The 16,690-nt window shown below is 38.3% G+C and overlaps 1 long non-coding RNA gene across 1 annotated transcript; it reads left to right on the top strand.

The window, feature by feature from the left end:
* Positions 1 to 804: 804 nt before the first annotated feature.
* LOC121912457 lies at positions 805 to 15,873 on the top strand. The gene is made up of 3 exons (XR_006100071.1): positions 805 to 888; positions 3,169 to 3,258; positions 15,763 to 15,873. It is a non-coding gene; the product is annotated as an uncharacterized LOC121912457 (long non-coding RNA).
* The last annotated feature ends 817 nt before the right edge of the window (positions 15,874 to 16,690 follow it).

Genomic DNA, 16,690 nt, shown 5'->3' with positions numbered 1-16,690 from the left:
CCTCTTTTTTTCTCTCTCTCAACCCAACCGGTCAAAGCAGATGGCTGCCCACCAAGAGCTGGGTTCTGCTTGAGGTTTCTACCCGTTAAAGGGGAGTTTTTCCTTACCGCTGTCGCCAAGTGCTTGCTCATGGGGGAATTGTTGGGTCTCTGTAAATTAAAGAGTATGGTCTTGACCTGCTCTATGTGAAAAGTGCCTCGAGATGACTTTTGTTGTGATTTGGCACTATATAAATAAAAATTGATTGATTGATTGATTGACTATCTTGTTGCTGCTATTTACATTCTCCAAGACACAAATTCAAAAAATGCACTACAGAATTATTTCCTGGGTGTATACGGGCATATGTATATAAATAACTGTATAAATTGTTTTATTTTATTTTTTATTTTATCTTATTCTACTCTAAATTTAATTATTTGTATGTTTGTTCTATGTGTGTGTAGCATGAAGGGACAACAACTTACATTTCGTTGTGCAACCCTGTGTTGTAAAATTACTAATGAATTACCTTGATGTTTACACAACAAAATTATAGTCTCTGTTTTGCGTCATATCAGATAATGTTGCATACTGTAGCCTACAGCTCATGCTCTTTCTTTTGATATTAGCTAGCTTGCTATGTTTTGAACATAGAAATAACTGTATAATTCTATGGTTTTGACACTCGCCATGTCACTAATGTTGACCTGCCTATATAGTAAGAAAGAGCAAAAACAGATGAGGAACTGGTGATGGCTGAACTGCCAGTGGTAAACTAAGTTACTCGGATTAAAATGACTTTTGTAGTTTACGAGTGCCTGAGGAACAACACGCATTCGTGTTGTCACACTTCCAACATGTCACTTCACACAAAGGAATAGGCAGGGACAGGATAGCCAGACAAAGGTAAGAAAATTATGGCTTAGGCTATAGCTAATTGTGCTGGGTTCTGTTGGCTGTTTGTTTGTTAGACTCTTGAAAAATATTCAACATTGTGAATTGTATTTAGTGTTTTTGTGTTAAAAGCACTTTTTCCCCCTACTTTAAGCGCTGTCCAACATGCCTGGCAAATGCCAGTTCAAAGACCTATGGTTGCATAACCCAAACCACAAATGACTGCTAAAAGTCCAAAATAATGTGTACTTGGCAAAATGCAGTTTCTGCAAAAAATATATTAAACTGGAGACCATGGGTGACTCGTCTCTCAAAAACCATGTGAAAGGAGAAAAACACAAGCGTGCAGAGAGAGAGGACTTTCAAATGGTACACTATGCTATAATGTAGCTAACCTACTCATGTTTAACAGTTTTTATCTAAATCAATGTTAAGTATTGCTATATGTGCAGAGTTTAGTACTCTGTTAGATGCTGTGACTATCATTAATGTTGGCTAACTGTATCCACCAAGTTGAACTGTGCTAATACAGCTGCTAGCTAGCTTATTTTCTAATCAGCTGAGCTTACCCCATTCAAGTCAAGTCAAGTCAAATTTTATTTATATATATATTTATAGCCCAAAATCACAAATCACAATTTGCCTCAGGGGGCTTTATATTCTGTACAGTGTACGACACTCTTTGTCCTTAGACCCTCGATTTGGATAAGGAAAAACTCCCACAGAAAAAACTCCTTTTAACAAGGAAAAAAATGGAGGAAACCTCAGGAAGAGCAACAGAGGAGGGATCCCTCTCCCAGGACAGACAGACATGCAATAAGTGTCGCTTATACAGACCAGACCAACAAACTCACAGTACATACAAATTACAAAATTTCTGATACATTTAGATTATAAAATATATGTGAAGAATGTGGATCTAGGAGGACACTGAACAACTCAAGGTGGGACCTGAGCCATATGACCTCCTCCTCACCAAAGACACCTGGAAGAGGACAGGCTACACAAAGAAAGAAAGAAAGAAAGAAAGAAAGGGGAAGAGAAACACACAGCTTGAAGGCTTGTGGGAACAGAAACAAGAACAGAGGGTTAGCAGAGGTTATTAGAAAGTTTACAGTTTTATTCTTGTCGGTAGGACAAACATGGACTATGAGTACTACGGTTAAGAGATTCACTGAGAGTGAGACCGACCCACCGAAAGGATAATGGTAACAGGTGCGAGGCCTGAAGTAATTGAAGAATAAGCACTAATTGACAGTTAAGATTAAGAAGTGAGTTTTAAGTTTGGATTCAAAGGCCTCAATAGAGTCAGATTGTCTGGTGACAGTAGGGAGGTTATTCCAGATGAAGGGGGAATGATAGGAAAAGGCTTTTATAGTCTGGGAACAGACAGGAGCTTTGTATTCTGAGAATGTAATGCACCCAGAATTCACCTGTCCATTTTGAATACAATTCCTACAATAATCATCCCTGCACTTACAACGTAGAGAAAGAGAAACTACATGAAATAACAATAATATAGTCTAAAATACGATTTTACACAAAGCTTGCAAAAAGTGACAGATGGGGTGCAGGATAAACCACATAATAGGGTCAGAATGGACAAAGTGCTATTATTCTTCTCTATTCTACAATATTCATACAGTATTCAACAATAAGCAGTCACCAACTCAGCACCTCCAGCTACCAGTGGAAAGGGCCATTGCAGTTACCTGGTTTCACTAAAGAGGCAACTCTTAAAGCTGAGATATTGTGGTCTCTGAATTTTGAGATAATTTATCCTTGAAAAGTCCTTGAAATGTATCATTACAAAAGAGTGGCAACCCTTTTTGAAGTGAGGGATCCAGGGAGTGATCTTTAATCAGTACTGAAGTAATGGGAAATTTATCTGGCCAATGTGCCCATCTGTTGTCTGTTGGACTTAAGTTTATATTATAAGTTATGATTTGAGCACATTTTTAAAAAGCTAAATGCTGTACCTGTGAAGGTTTCTGACAATCTCTGTCATTGTTTTGTGTTATTAATTGATTTCCAACAATAAATGCATACATTTGCATAAAGAAAGCATATCTTGTCCACTCCCATGTTGATAAGAGTATTAACACTTGAAATATGTCCCTTGATGGTAAATTTTGAGTTTGAATTTTTGTTTGATTAATTTGTGATTAATTATGAGCAGTCATGCGATTAATAGTGATTAAATATTTCAATTGATTGACAGCCCTAATATTTACATTTCTGTCATTGTATTGTTGACAAGTGATCTTAACCTATTTCTCTCACATTTCCAAGTTCCAACCTGAACTGCTGCCATGGTGACACCACTGCTCCAATGGTCCTCCCGAGGAACAGGGCTGAATGTAAAGCAGTATATACTCTGAGGTAAATCCACAGTGGTCTTACAGTGGTCTGACTGAAAGTATTTTAAATAACAATACCACCCACAGCACAATATACAATAAGGTATATTAGGTATACAAGAATGCAAATGTAACATCATGGCAGGTTACCATTGGTGTGGAGGCGTACTATGGGCTTTTTCCAGTCCACAGTCACAGAGGTGACCAGCTGTGTTGACAGATCCATTGATGTAGCTATTGTGACAAGGGAACTGTTCAGTGAAGTTTCTTTTGTCCAACCCATTGACATACATGAGGGGGCAAAATATTAGGAACACTTTTCAATATATTGTAGTCCAGTACACCACCACCACCCACTATGACCTCAATAAAACATAAAGTAGAATCATCATCTTTGTGACAAAGTCATCAAAAACTGATAATGTACAAGATTCATAAAGGTAGAATTTATGGCAAAGGTGTTGTATTGGATTGTATTAAATTGGACAGGTGTCCCTAATAAAGTGATCGATGAGTGTATAAAGTCTACATGGTTTCCGGAGAAAATGGAAAAGTTACTCATCACAGTAATTCAAAACTTCCTAGTTTCTTACAATTGAAATCAGACATGCACTCATGGAATAAATGTGTGAAAAATGATGCTTAGAGTTTGTTTGCATTCATCATTTGCATCAGTGGTAAGCTCTCAAAGAGTTAGAGCAGCAAGCATGCACAAATATGTTTTGCACTTTTGATTAAATATCACTTAATAATTTGTTTACACTTCTCTGTAACTCAAACAAGAAGAGCTCTGCCTCAAGTTTTTTACTAACAATTTTCTAACATAGCTGACTTTTCAGCAAAAGGAAAATAATGTCCAGTAACTCAGACAGAGGAAAAAACAGCACTTCTTTGACCAACCTTATTAAGACAACACTTAACAAATGGACATCACACCTTTTAGTAACAAGCTGCACTAGGTAAAACTTATTCTTTACGTCTCTTGGATTAACTGCAATTATTTGACATCAGAGCATCAGAGCTTCTGCTGCAGGAGCTGTTCAGGGTTCAGTGTTCTCATAATGAACAAGGATGTGAGACCACATCCAAAGGCTAAAGTGTTTATAGCTGTTCTGAATGGCCACTCTCGAAGGCAGTGCAAAGACCTGCTGTCATAGCCTCTTCCTGGCTACATCACACTGCTCCCTCATCTCTCTCAAAGAGCTCTGTGACTTTTGTGTGTCATTGTCTTAACACAGTGTCAGTCTCCTCTAAAACATTCACTCAGCTGACACAAGTAACAGAAATAGTTGTGTGAAGGAAAAAGTTTAAACAATTTATCCTCTTATAATAATATCTGACACTTATTTTGAAGCACACTGAGGCTCTTAGATTCATTTCATGGTCAGTTTTTGCCTTTGGTTGTTTTAATAGAAGACTGATATGCTAGCTAACCAGGTAGCTAGCATGTCTACTTTCACCAAGTAGACATGAAAGTCGATGTTCGACTGATAAGGGTGTTTGAATGAAGCTAGTGTAAAGGAACAGTTTATGTCCCTCCAGCCTTTCTGAAGTGCTTTTAAAGGGAATTCAAACTTTGATCAGCCAAGTTATTATATAACAGGTGCACACATAGTGCCTTGCCTTTTTTGTGTGACCAAGACCTACAGAGATAGAGATATAACCATGTGTTTTGATATTTGTGGCTGCAATGCACTACAATCCTCCAAAAAATCTCAGCCGAATTCTTACTTACAAGGGAATAGTGTAGTTGCTTTACCTTTCTGCACTCCAGAAATTCTGTTGAAATGCTCCATGTGGCAGCTCCAGCTTATATCTTTTACCTTTGCAAAGCTGATGACAGAAATGGAATGTAATTTTCTCCATGACGACAGCCGAAGTGACAAAACACTTTTCTATAATGAAGAAAATTGGGCACCTCACTAATCTAGTACCGCTCCAAAGAGACTGCGCTGGTGGGAAGGTGTGACGACTTGTGTAGACCCCTCTAAATGACTTAAGAAGTGGCGCCATTAAAGATCTATACGTCAATGCAACCTCTGCTCAGCCTTTGACAAACACATATTGGCAAGCCATTTGGCGGCCCCTTTTGCCTCATTACATATGTATTTATTTCAGGAGCTTCTCTTTTCATGCTGTCTGCTCCTGTCAGAGGCTGTGCTTTGGTGTGCATCAATAACAGGAACATTTCTGACTGGGTGCTGATAGCAATACAGCAGCCAGAGTGAGGAAGAGGCAGAAAGAGAGAGACGGGGATAGAGAAGAAAGAAACAAGGTAGCGACAGTCTGAGAGAGACAAGAAGACAGAGATATAAACAGACTGATAAACAAAACTATATTTTATCAGTAAATGACTCATTTTTAACTCCAGCACTTTTGGAACTCTTACTCAAACTCTGTGGAAAGATCAACCACATTTAGCTTTCTACAGGAAAAAAGACTGACTGGCAAGTATTCTAATGAAAGCACACAATACAGAGAACTCTGCATTACTTCTCGGCTGTATTGTGCACCACACATGCACGTGTGAGAAAGCAATACCACTGTTCACCCATGTTTCTGAATGGATTAGCATGTTTATGACTTCCCTGCTCTGTAGCCATGTCCATGTTCTAATCATTACTGAAAAGCCAATTTTCAGGCAGACAGAGGGGGTGAGACATGAACACACAAAGTCGGAGAGAGCCAGACTCTCAATATAAATGACAATGTATATGCAGTTCGCCATTTGACACATTTTTGTTGTGTTGGTGCTATACCTTAGATTTGAAATGAAGCCATCACTATCAGGCTAAAATGTAAACTTTCAGCATTAATTTGAAGGTATCAAGGTGCCACTGTGTTAATAAATTTTAGGGACTGAGGGGCTAATATGATTTTATATTCATGTGATCAGTGAAGGCACATTTTTTTGTATTCCTTCTCATTGGACACTTATGGCCAAAATACACTGGGCATGGACACACTTGCAACACATTTGTCGCAGCATGGCCGCAGCAGAGCGCATCCATTATAATCAATTGAAGCTGCTACACTGACCATGGAAGCCATGCGCACCCGCGTGGGCATCACGAGACTCATCTCTATTTTTGCGTGGCTGGTCTATTTTTTATTCTCTAAATGCGGCTACACAGCCCTCCAACAGGTAAAAACTACATAGAACTGTGTAAAAAATGAATATAAACTGTTAAAAAATGAATAAAATGTACCAGAGGCAATGTCACGCAGCAGTGCAGCCTTGTGGGTTTTTTTTTGCATTGCACATTAAAATATATCAATCAAATCAATGTGTATCCACGATCCTGTAGTTACAACAATCTAGTTAATTCAGTAGCGGTTAATATAGCCTAAGCTTCTAAACCCTACATAACCAAATGCATTATCACTTGGCAAAACTCAATATGCATGCAGTGACGGTGACTGCGAGTGACAGTGCTGTCAAAGTTACAAATAGCTGTTATCAGGGGAAGGACTGAGAGAAAGTTTGATTTATAGGGAAGAAGGTATTTGCACACAACATAATGGAGCAGTATGGCTGACTGCAACCTGATGTTTAATTTCTTTGACTAAACAAATAAGAAGCAGCTCTAACCAGCTCATAGACGACTGATTGACACACTGGAGTACATTTTATAGTATTATAGGTTGATTCTTAAAAAACCAAACCAGTGTACAGTTTTGTTCTATGATTACAAGGTTTTGCATCCATACTAAAATGACAGACGTACAACATGCTGGTCTTCAATCAGCAGCAGCACTGCCTATTTAGGTACTGTTTCCCATGTCTAATCAAATTATACTATTGTTTATTTTATGGATATTTAATTTTGTGATAAGCCCAAACATATTAGGTGCACACAGCACACTGGCTGTCAGCTAAATACATAAAATGCAATTATAAAATATCGAGGCCTGTTGCATTGAGTTAGCCGCTGATTTTAATTTTTAACTCATTCTTCAAAAAGGCACCTAATTTACAAATAACTTTTGGCCTATCTGATTGTAACAACAAAAGTAATTTAAACATAGATGGGCGGTTTAAATAATGCTTTGGCAAGTACCTTTCCATATAATTCATTATGCGTACATTCTTACATTAAAACAAAATATGATATTCATTTCCCACACGGTTGTCATTATAACGGTTGCAGATCCTCTGGTTTCTATGTGGCCCTTTATATCTTCCAGTGACCTCGGGAATTCTGGTGTTGTTCACCATAAAGTTACAAATAACCTGTCTGTACTTTTGGTTTTCATACAACAGATACTTCTCCAAGTTAAGCTCTTGTTTAAATTCTACATAAAAATCACATGCTGTCATACTTTTTTTAGTTTCTCTTTTGTGCGACTCAGAGTGGGTATCTTCCCAGCTCCTCATAGACCATATTATTGCTAGTTGTCATTTTAACTTTTAGGGTGTACTTAAGAAATTTGAGGTGTAGTTTTTCCAATTAATCTATTTTTTCAACCCCTCACACTTCACATGCATACCTCATAACTGGTGTAACTAACCTGTCAAAAATATCTAGTGTGATCCCTACAGGTAAATCGAATTTTCCACATTTACAAAAGAGGGCAAACATAACATGGGAAACTTGCTTATGCAGCTCCTCAATGGCAATTTTAAATTAAACATTATAATTCATAATGACACAGAGATATTTAAAGCAGTGAACAATCACTAAGTTTTCTCCATTGCATACAAACTTAAGTTTCCTAATATCAGCTTTTCTGCAACCAAAAACCATGACTTTGGTTTTATCACTATTAAACTTTAATTTCTATTTCTCACAGAAACCACACATATGGTCTTTTGCTTTCTGTAACCCTTCTGTTTTTGTGGACATGATAATAGTATCATACGCATACATCAGCACCATAAGCTGGATATAACTATCTATCACTATGCCATTAAAAATTAATGGGCTGACAGCCACTCTGTAGTAGATAGTCCTCTAGATCACTGATAAATAATGCAAATAACAATGGTGATAAATCTTCACCTGTCTAACTCCCACTAGGCTTACAAAAAACTTAAACACCATTAACAAATACACATGATTTGATACCATTAATATGTGCTTTTAACAGTTTGTACTGGAGTGCATCCCTCCAAACTGTATCAAACGCCTTATTGTAATCAATGAAAGAACAAAACAGACTTTTCTTTTTAAAACAACACAAATCAATAATGTGTTTCAGTAAAACAATATGATCAGTTGTAGAGTAACTCCCTCTAAATCCTGCCTGAGTTTCCCTCAGGATATAATTATCCTCACAGAGCTTACATAACCTTACATTTAATACATTTGTGAACAGTTTATCCAGACAACTCAAAATGTGATGCTTCTGTAATTGTTACGATACCTGGTGTCACCTTTCCTCTTATAGATTGGCGCAATTAAACCAAGCACCCTGTCTTCAGGGATAACATCAGAGTCCAGAATCCAGTTAAACAAAGAGACATATAAGTGCATAAAAGTGCATACAGTGATTTCAATATACTCGTTCAAGACTTGGTCTATTCCTGCTGCTTTTCCAGGTTTTAGTTTAAGAATAATCTTCTTAATTTCTTGTTCAGTTAAACTAACATTTAAGACACCACTGTCAAAAATGTGTCCACTACAGTCAACTTCAAATAACTCATTCATCAGTACATCCCAGTCGGACAACCTTTTAAAATGCTTGTGAAAGTCTTTGTGCAAAATTGGACAATGTTTATATCCTTTACCACAGCCATTCAGCATCTTTCAATAGAGCTTTGGGTTTTTAGACTTTATACTCATCAACTCTCCTCTAAATTTCTTCCTATAGGCCCTCCATGCTTTCTTGTACTCTTTACTTTTTGTCCTTACACATTCTACACACTAACCACATTTATATGTATATTATGCATTTTCTTAACTTTTAGGTATTCGTGTCTTTTTTGTCTGCACTCATTATTAAACCACACCGCTTTTTTTACAGGATTTTATTCTGCTTTACCATTTTTTTAGGAAATACAATTTTTGTGCTATTAATCACAATACTGCACACCTCCTCCATTATGTCTAGGTCACACAATTTATCCACCTTATCAAGCTGTATGTTTCCTATAAACTCATCTATTTTTTCTTTATCCCTTTTACAAACAGCCCATTAGTAAACCGCCAGGAGCACAAGGTCTTTATTATATTTGAGTAGGTGTCTATTTATTTTTTAAGTACACACATAAATCACTGTTAATCAACTTTTGCACACACTTATCTGCAATTCTGTTACCCACAGCAATTACCACTCCACCTGACCGGCAGTTTTTAAACTTATGTCGGTTACTAACAAACTTTGGAAACCCATTGCTTTAAACTTTTCCAGCATCTTCGGGATATCTATATCATCTGTTTTAGTCTCACTGAAACACAGTACATCATATTTTTTTACATCTTTCAATAAAGTCAGGGGTCTCTATCTTATTTCTTATTAAAAATTCTCAGCCCAGGGTGGTCTGCTCTCCTCTTACTCGGTGCCGTCTCATCTGTCTGTACCCCATGTCTGTCCTATATGTCAATGCCAAAGGATTTGACATTGACAAATCTAACTATTATGGGTCGGGTTTTGCCCTGCTTCCTCGCGCCCCCCCCCCCCCCCCCCCCCCCCAAATGGTGCACTGTGGAAATATTGTTTTCCTTAGTTGTACCTGCAGCTGCAGCAAGTTTACACACCTTCTCCACAAGTTGATCCTCAGTCTCTTTGCCAGTCTGCTCCTCCTCGATCCCACTGATGCGGACATTTTCTTTCCAGCTATACTGTTCCAGTTCATCCTCCTTGTATCTGTGCTCCAGAATGTTTTTGTCAAGTTTTTTACTATCCACTGATGCCATAAGTTGTTTCTCCACTGCTCTGACTATTGCCAGTACTGCTGCTTTGATAGTGATCAGCACGATTTTGATTAGATCTTTGGTACCAAAGTCAGTCCAATTCAGCTTTAACTGCTACCCTTGTATCTGTATGCATAATGTCTTCCTGGCTCTTGCCTCTCACACTCCTGATCATGGCAGCCTCCTCCTCACATGTCTCACACTGGTTGGATAGAAACACTCCAGGTCTCAGAGCCCTGGGCCTCTTCCAATTTCTTGGTCCTTGGGCTCCACTTTCAGTACTGATACTGGGCCTTGCACACCCGCAGTTGTCTTTTAATTGAAAATGTAAATTGTTGTAAAAGTGGCCCACTTTGTGTGTTAATACTGCTGTTTTAAATGGCTAGGTTTATGTTTTTTCTTTGTTGAAATCATACTACACCATGGCAATCTTCCCAGAGAAGAAAGTGAATGCCAAACAGCAAAAAAGTAATAATTATAACATTATTTAGTTGATTGTCCTTGTGTGAAAACCCAGTCTTTGCTGTTATGTGATAGATAAAATGAAGATATATTTAATTGTGTAATAGAACAAAAAAAATGGAGTGATTTGTCCCAGTAATGGCTTAAAGCCACTAATTCATCATGTGATAACCTCAATTGTGTGCTTGTAAGTTGTGCTAGAAGAGGAAGAGTTGAAGTGGCAACAGAATTGGTCACTGCAATATTTACTGTATCAGACTTCTGTTGCATTGCCACATATAATTTATTGACCTACATTAATGACTAATGTGATCCCTCTGAACTATATCAGACTTACAAGCAGTTGTGCAAAAGAGTCTTAAATGGCTAATTTGGACAAGATCTTTCTAAAGTGTGACCTTGCAGTGATGTTACGTGTGTTAAGTGTGCCAAACATGTTAATATTTCAATCATCTGAGTAAATACACAACACCAACTAAATCATGTGCTTGGTTCATGGTCATTGTGACTGAGTTTTTCTTGGTTGGAGATCAGGGGTCACTGTGTCTGCACCATTCTTGGGTTTGTGTGTTTTTGAATGATGCCATCCGTTTATTCATTCCTGTACATCTCCATGAGAATAGTGTGGCTTTCAGCCACATATCAAAGACAAAGCTTTTCTCTAAGTAATCACTTACAAGACAAATGGTTGGCATTGAGACATCTTACATCCCTGTCTAATTAATGATTCCCTTCTTTACCCCCTGTAATAATTCAAGATGAAGGACAATAAATAAATGGTGCTGTCATATTGCAGGTTTTTGTCTAGAGAAGGAAGGATTCAATTAAAGATGAGACTTTGAGCCCATATTTACTCGAAGTTCTTAATCTACAATTATATTCTTTCTTGAAGTCAAGGTATTTGCTGTCAGACAACTGAGTTCCTGCTGCACTGTAACAAAAAAGTTGACCCATAGTCATAGTTAAGTTTATCTTTTTAAATTGACAGAAAACCTTGGGACAGAAGAATAGCAGAAATGCAAACTCTTCAGTTAGATAGAAAACCCTAAAAGGCTGATAAACCATCTCATCCCAAAAGGCAAAAGAAAAAACTGAGGATGACAAACACATACAGGAAAATGAGGCAGAAGAAACCAAATGGCAGCAGTACAAAAACTAAATCTGGAGACAGCACAGGGAAGTCAAATTAAATCAATGAACCGAGTGTAAGTAGGCGGATGTATTCACTCTCAAAGTCTGTGTATGTGTGGATTTGTGTTCACAGAAATAATATAAAAGGTTGAAGATTGACAGGTGTAGTCGTATTATCAAGCTGTTTGACTTGTGAATAAATATTTAAGCCTGAAAGTCCAAAAGGAATCAAAGCACTGATGCTCAATGAATATCAAATAAATTTTATGTAATCAGAGACACAATAGTATATTGAAAAAAAATCAGCAAGAGAGTTGATAGCACTGCCAGCTGCCTGCCATGCAGAATTTTTCACAATCTCATTGCCCACTGTATAAACATTATTACTGTGTGCTTAGAGTATACTAGTGTAGGTTAGTAGGGTTTTGCTTAGACACAGGAATACAGCCACTGTAAACCGATATTGAAATATCTGCAGCAGCCTAATAAATGAAGAGTGGGAACTGTTTGAAAAAAACAAAATTTCATTAAATGTGACCTCTCGTATTCACAGACGAGGCGTCCTACCGTTAGCGCACCCTCTGAGCTGATGAGGAATGTTGCCAGCTATTTTCTTTCTCGCCATGTTCAAAGTGCTTTCTCAACCTCACCTCTCACCTTTTCAGAAGCCTCAGCCAATTAGGATGGAAAACAAGGTTAATATTTCATATCTCATTCCCTGAGAGGAATCCTAACCATGCCCTGATGCCTGGCAATGCTCCCCTCTTGGATTCCTTCGCAGCCACGTGCCACCTTTAGGAGATGACATTCATTGAGGTGATTTGGCTTCAAATACACGTGAGCTGTTTGTGTGGTTTTTCAGAATCTTTAACAAGGACAACACACAACCATAGTAACACAAGTTTTCAATAGGATCCAGTATATACCATCAATACTGGAAAGTTGGTACAGTACATGGCCGCCTGCTGGCCAGGCAATTCAGCCATGAAAAATGTGCTAAGGTGTGTTCAGACAGAAGACAGTGCTATTACAGAAGTGGACAATTCCATACAAAGTTGTTTGAAAGTCTCAAATGGGCACGATTTTCCTCAAATTTGCTTGGAGTGGAGTAAACAATGATAGGTCTGTGCAAGTTGGATACTTGCTAGCTAGCTTACAACTAAAAAGTCTGTAAAGTCTGTACATTGGTGTTTTAGGGGAATAAACACATTGCACAAGTGGTCCAGCAGTCAAATTTGTGCAAATAATGCAAGGCAAAATTAGGCAATTATGGGAAACGGCATTTAAATTAATCAACCCTTCCTTGGTTAAATAAGGTTTGGTGTAACAACATAATAAGGGAAAAACATGGAAAAAGATCTGTAGGAAACAAATGCAGAATAAACACCCAATCACTGTCTTTTTCCTAACACCTTATATCTAGAAAATCTATCATATCCTGCTATCATATTCCATTAATGCCACGGTATCTCCACACCAACAACCAAGACACAAATCACAGCAGGCCATCTGTTTGTCATCATCCTGTGCCCTGCGGCTGATGCTATGTCCTCCTGTTAGAAGGTGCCTTCCCAAAGCAAATATTTCCGAAAGTAAATCACAGGGGAGCTTTTATAAAGGCCTGTGGAAAATCACTGTCCCTCAGTCCTGTATCTGTCAGTCCATCTGCTGATATGAACTGAAGAGTTAGCTGAATCCATTTTGATGCTTTGATGCAGTCAGATACACACTCAAGCAGAGGCCAAAGAGGTTAGGCTCATGTGGCTATACAGGGGCTAAATTAAAACAAAACACAGCAAGGGACCTTTAACGTAATTTTCTGTTAAATTTCAATCATTTTGAAACTACATCATCTCTGCACTGATAACCCTGTTGTTCTGCATTTCTCTTTTACCATATAGAGACTATGCAGCTGCTTTATATCTACCCAGCCTGTTCATGGGCAGCCACTGGAGTATTGCCTGTGTATAGATATTCAGACATAACAAGACAACATGCTTGTTGTGACAAATGGTAACACGGATGCTGGTAGACTAGCTCACACATGTCCATAATACCTGATCAAGCTGGTGACATGTTAAACCAGCTTTTTTGGTCTCACTGGGAACAATATAAACTGGAACCAGAATAAAAAACATAGTAGTCAGTGAAACAGTAGAAACTAAACACTGTCAACTCTAAGCATCATACACAATTGAGACTGTCAAGTTACACAGCACATAAAACAGTAACCTTATGTGTGCATAATGGGAAGAAGTGGAAAGCCGCATTCAAGTCATATCTCTCAGACTGTAATTACAGGATAAAAACGCTCATGTCAGCCTCCTAGTTTTAATTGCAAGTCAGAGATATTGGAAATTTCTGACAGTGCTGATATCTGTCACTTGGTGAAAAGAATTAAATGTCAAGAAACCTGTGACAAAATGGCTGCAAAACCTCCATCTCTGGAAGTTACATTTGAATAAAATCCAACAACACTAATTCAGTTGATTCAGCTAATTTAAAAGGGGCCATGCACTGTTTGTTTGTTATACTTTTACCTGGGAAAAGTAGCTAATTTAGGCTATTTAAATGATGTAAACTAGCTGTGACATAACCTTAGAATAATGCTAAAGTACATTATGTCAGTGTAGAGAGTACCATAGTGGTAGCTAATCATCCCACATCTCTCTAGTAAAACTTAAACAGTGATAGGGGCCGCTGGCTCTGGAAGTGTTTTTACACATTCCATTTTAAATTTTCCTTTGAACAATATCTTCAGTGTTGCTTTATGAAGAAACAGGTCACTCACCCAGCTAATGTAACAATCATATATATTATAACAATCCTTTTCAATTATTTGAACTTTGTTCCTGAGAAATCATGTTTTGTCCATCATTTTGACATGGCGGACATCTCTAAAAACTTCCCATGAGCCTTGGTTGCCAGTCAGAGGCACGAATCAGAGTGGTAGTGAATTACAAATGGTTTGTCATTGCAGTTGTAAACAAAACGCAACACCATACTTGTTGAATTCACCCTGACCCAGAAGTTAAAGGTGAGCTGATTAATGCTGTAGATTGTAAAAGCAATGCAAACTTAAGATTCTGCCCACCGTTAGCAGTGCACCGGACAGAATTTTAAGCTCTGTGATTGGATGTTACTTGCCGAGATGCATCTTGGGAATCGTAATTAATTTCTCCCCCAGCTCTTTCTCTACACAAGCTTGACTTTTTTTTTTATCAGAGAACGAGATATTTTTGAACATAGTTCTTAATCTTTTGGACTGATGATTCAACTGGGAGAGTTTCATGCTGATCCAAGTTGTAGATGTGCTCCAACTGTGAGTAATGTATATCATCTATAGGAAAAATGAATGGGACTTTTACTTACCAGGGGCGCTAAAAATACCTCCCCCCCGTGTTGATATCACTGCAGAGGACAACAATGCTTCTCCTGATCAGTATAGCATACACTATTAGCTGTTAGCAACACAGTGACGAGTCCTTCAGAGTTTGTATTTCAACGTAACTGTGCCGGATTGGGTATTCTTCAATACTCATTACTGTATATTCAATTCTGAAGCTCAGTGGAACATTATTGGCTTGCAGAAGAGTTGTAGACAGTGTCCTGTTATTTGGAATCAGTAAATCCCTGTTTGATGGCTTCTCTTGAGTACTGGACACCACCCCTACATAAATAAATAGATATTCAAATGAGGAAATAAAAATGAAATCTATTTTTGGTGGTTTTCCCAATCATTTATTCATTGTTTTGTGTTTACTTGGTATTTTATCAATTTCCTCCTCTGTATGCATTTCTTTTCATATTTATTGGTGGTATTTATGTTTTTCCTCACTTCCTGGTACTGTGTTTGTGTCATCTCTGCACAATCTATATCTCAGTTTCCTCAAGGTTTATATATACTCTGTTTAGACTGTCTAGTCCCCTTCATCTCCATCTCCCCTTCATGTCTAAAGTGGATTTAACAGGTAAATCAATCAGGGATCAGAGCTTTCACCTGGTTTCACCTGAGGAGGCTGATTGATGGAGACAGTAGCTGCTTCTGATATCCTCATATTTTGTCCACTCCATAGATTCGCCCTGCTGAGCCCCCACTGCTGCTCTCTGTGCTGTATATTTGGGCAAAGGTGTGATGGATGTTTTAAATGGAAGAAGAAAAGAGATGAGGACAGATGAGGAAGGGAAGAAGTGGAGGAGACAAAGATTGAAGGAGCAAAGGAGGTTCACAGGAAAGAAGAAGGTGAGGAAGGAGAACAGGAGAATGCTGAACAAGCTGTTTTTTACACACTGTAGAAGTTGGTTGTGTGTGTGTGTGTAATGAAATGTTGGCCAGCATCCGGCTGCAGCTAGTGCCTCCCCATCCCAACACCATCACCGCAACCACCACCCTCCACCTCCCCCATCAGGCTGATTAATAGTGAGAAGAGCCAGCTGCATTCCTCTCCCCACAGAGAGGTCGGGCATATGGCAGAGTGGAGAGCCGAGCAGCCGAATTATCATATCAAACCTGGTTTCCCTTGAACACTTGGGGGAGCGAACGTTGTAGCCACTGATTCTGAAAAAGGCAAGTATTATGAAGCTCAAGGTGCTCTAGCCATTTCTGACAACCACTGTTAACTGTGAGATTATGGATTTTTTTTTTGGCCAGGCTATGTGAGAGCTGCTGGACCTTTTCATCTTCCTCTCTATATCTGTCCTCACACGGGTCCTGATGTAAATTATGCATGGAGCAGCAAGGCCAATTTCCCAAATGTTTAAGCCTGTAACCTCCGAGGCATTGTCATGACCTCTGCTATATATATATATATATATATATATATATATATATATATATATATATATATATATATATATATATATATATATATATATATATATATATGAAAACTCAGCAATTGATGGCTGCAGATCTGCAGGACTGTGACGGTTGTAGAAAGCATTTTGATGTGGCAGCAGGATGGTCTTGTGGTTACGGAGACCAGCAGAGGCAGTGTCTGAAGG

The sequence above is a fragment of the Thunnus maccoyii genome, chromosome 1 (assembly GCF_910596095.1).
Source record: "Thunnus maccoyii chromosome 1, fThuMac1.1, whole genome shotgun sequence".
Classification (NCBI taxonomy): Eukaryota; Metazoa; Chordata; class Actinopteri; order Scombriformes; family Scombridae; genus Thunnus; species Thunnus maccoyii.
This window is presented reverse-complemented; position numbering and strand designations above follow the sequence as displayed.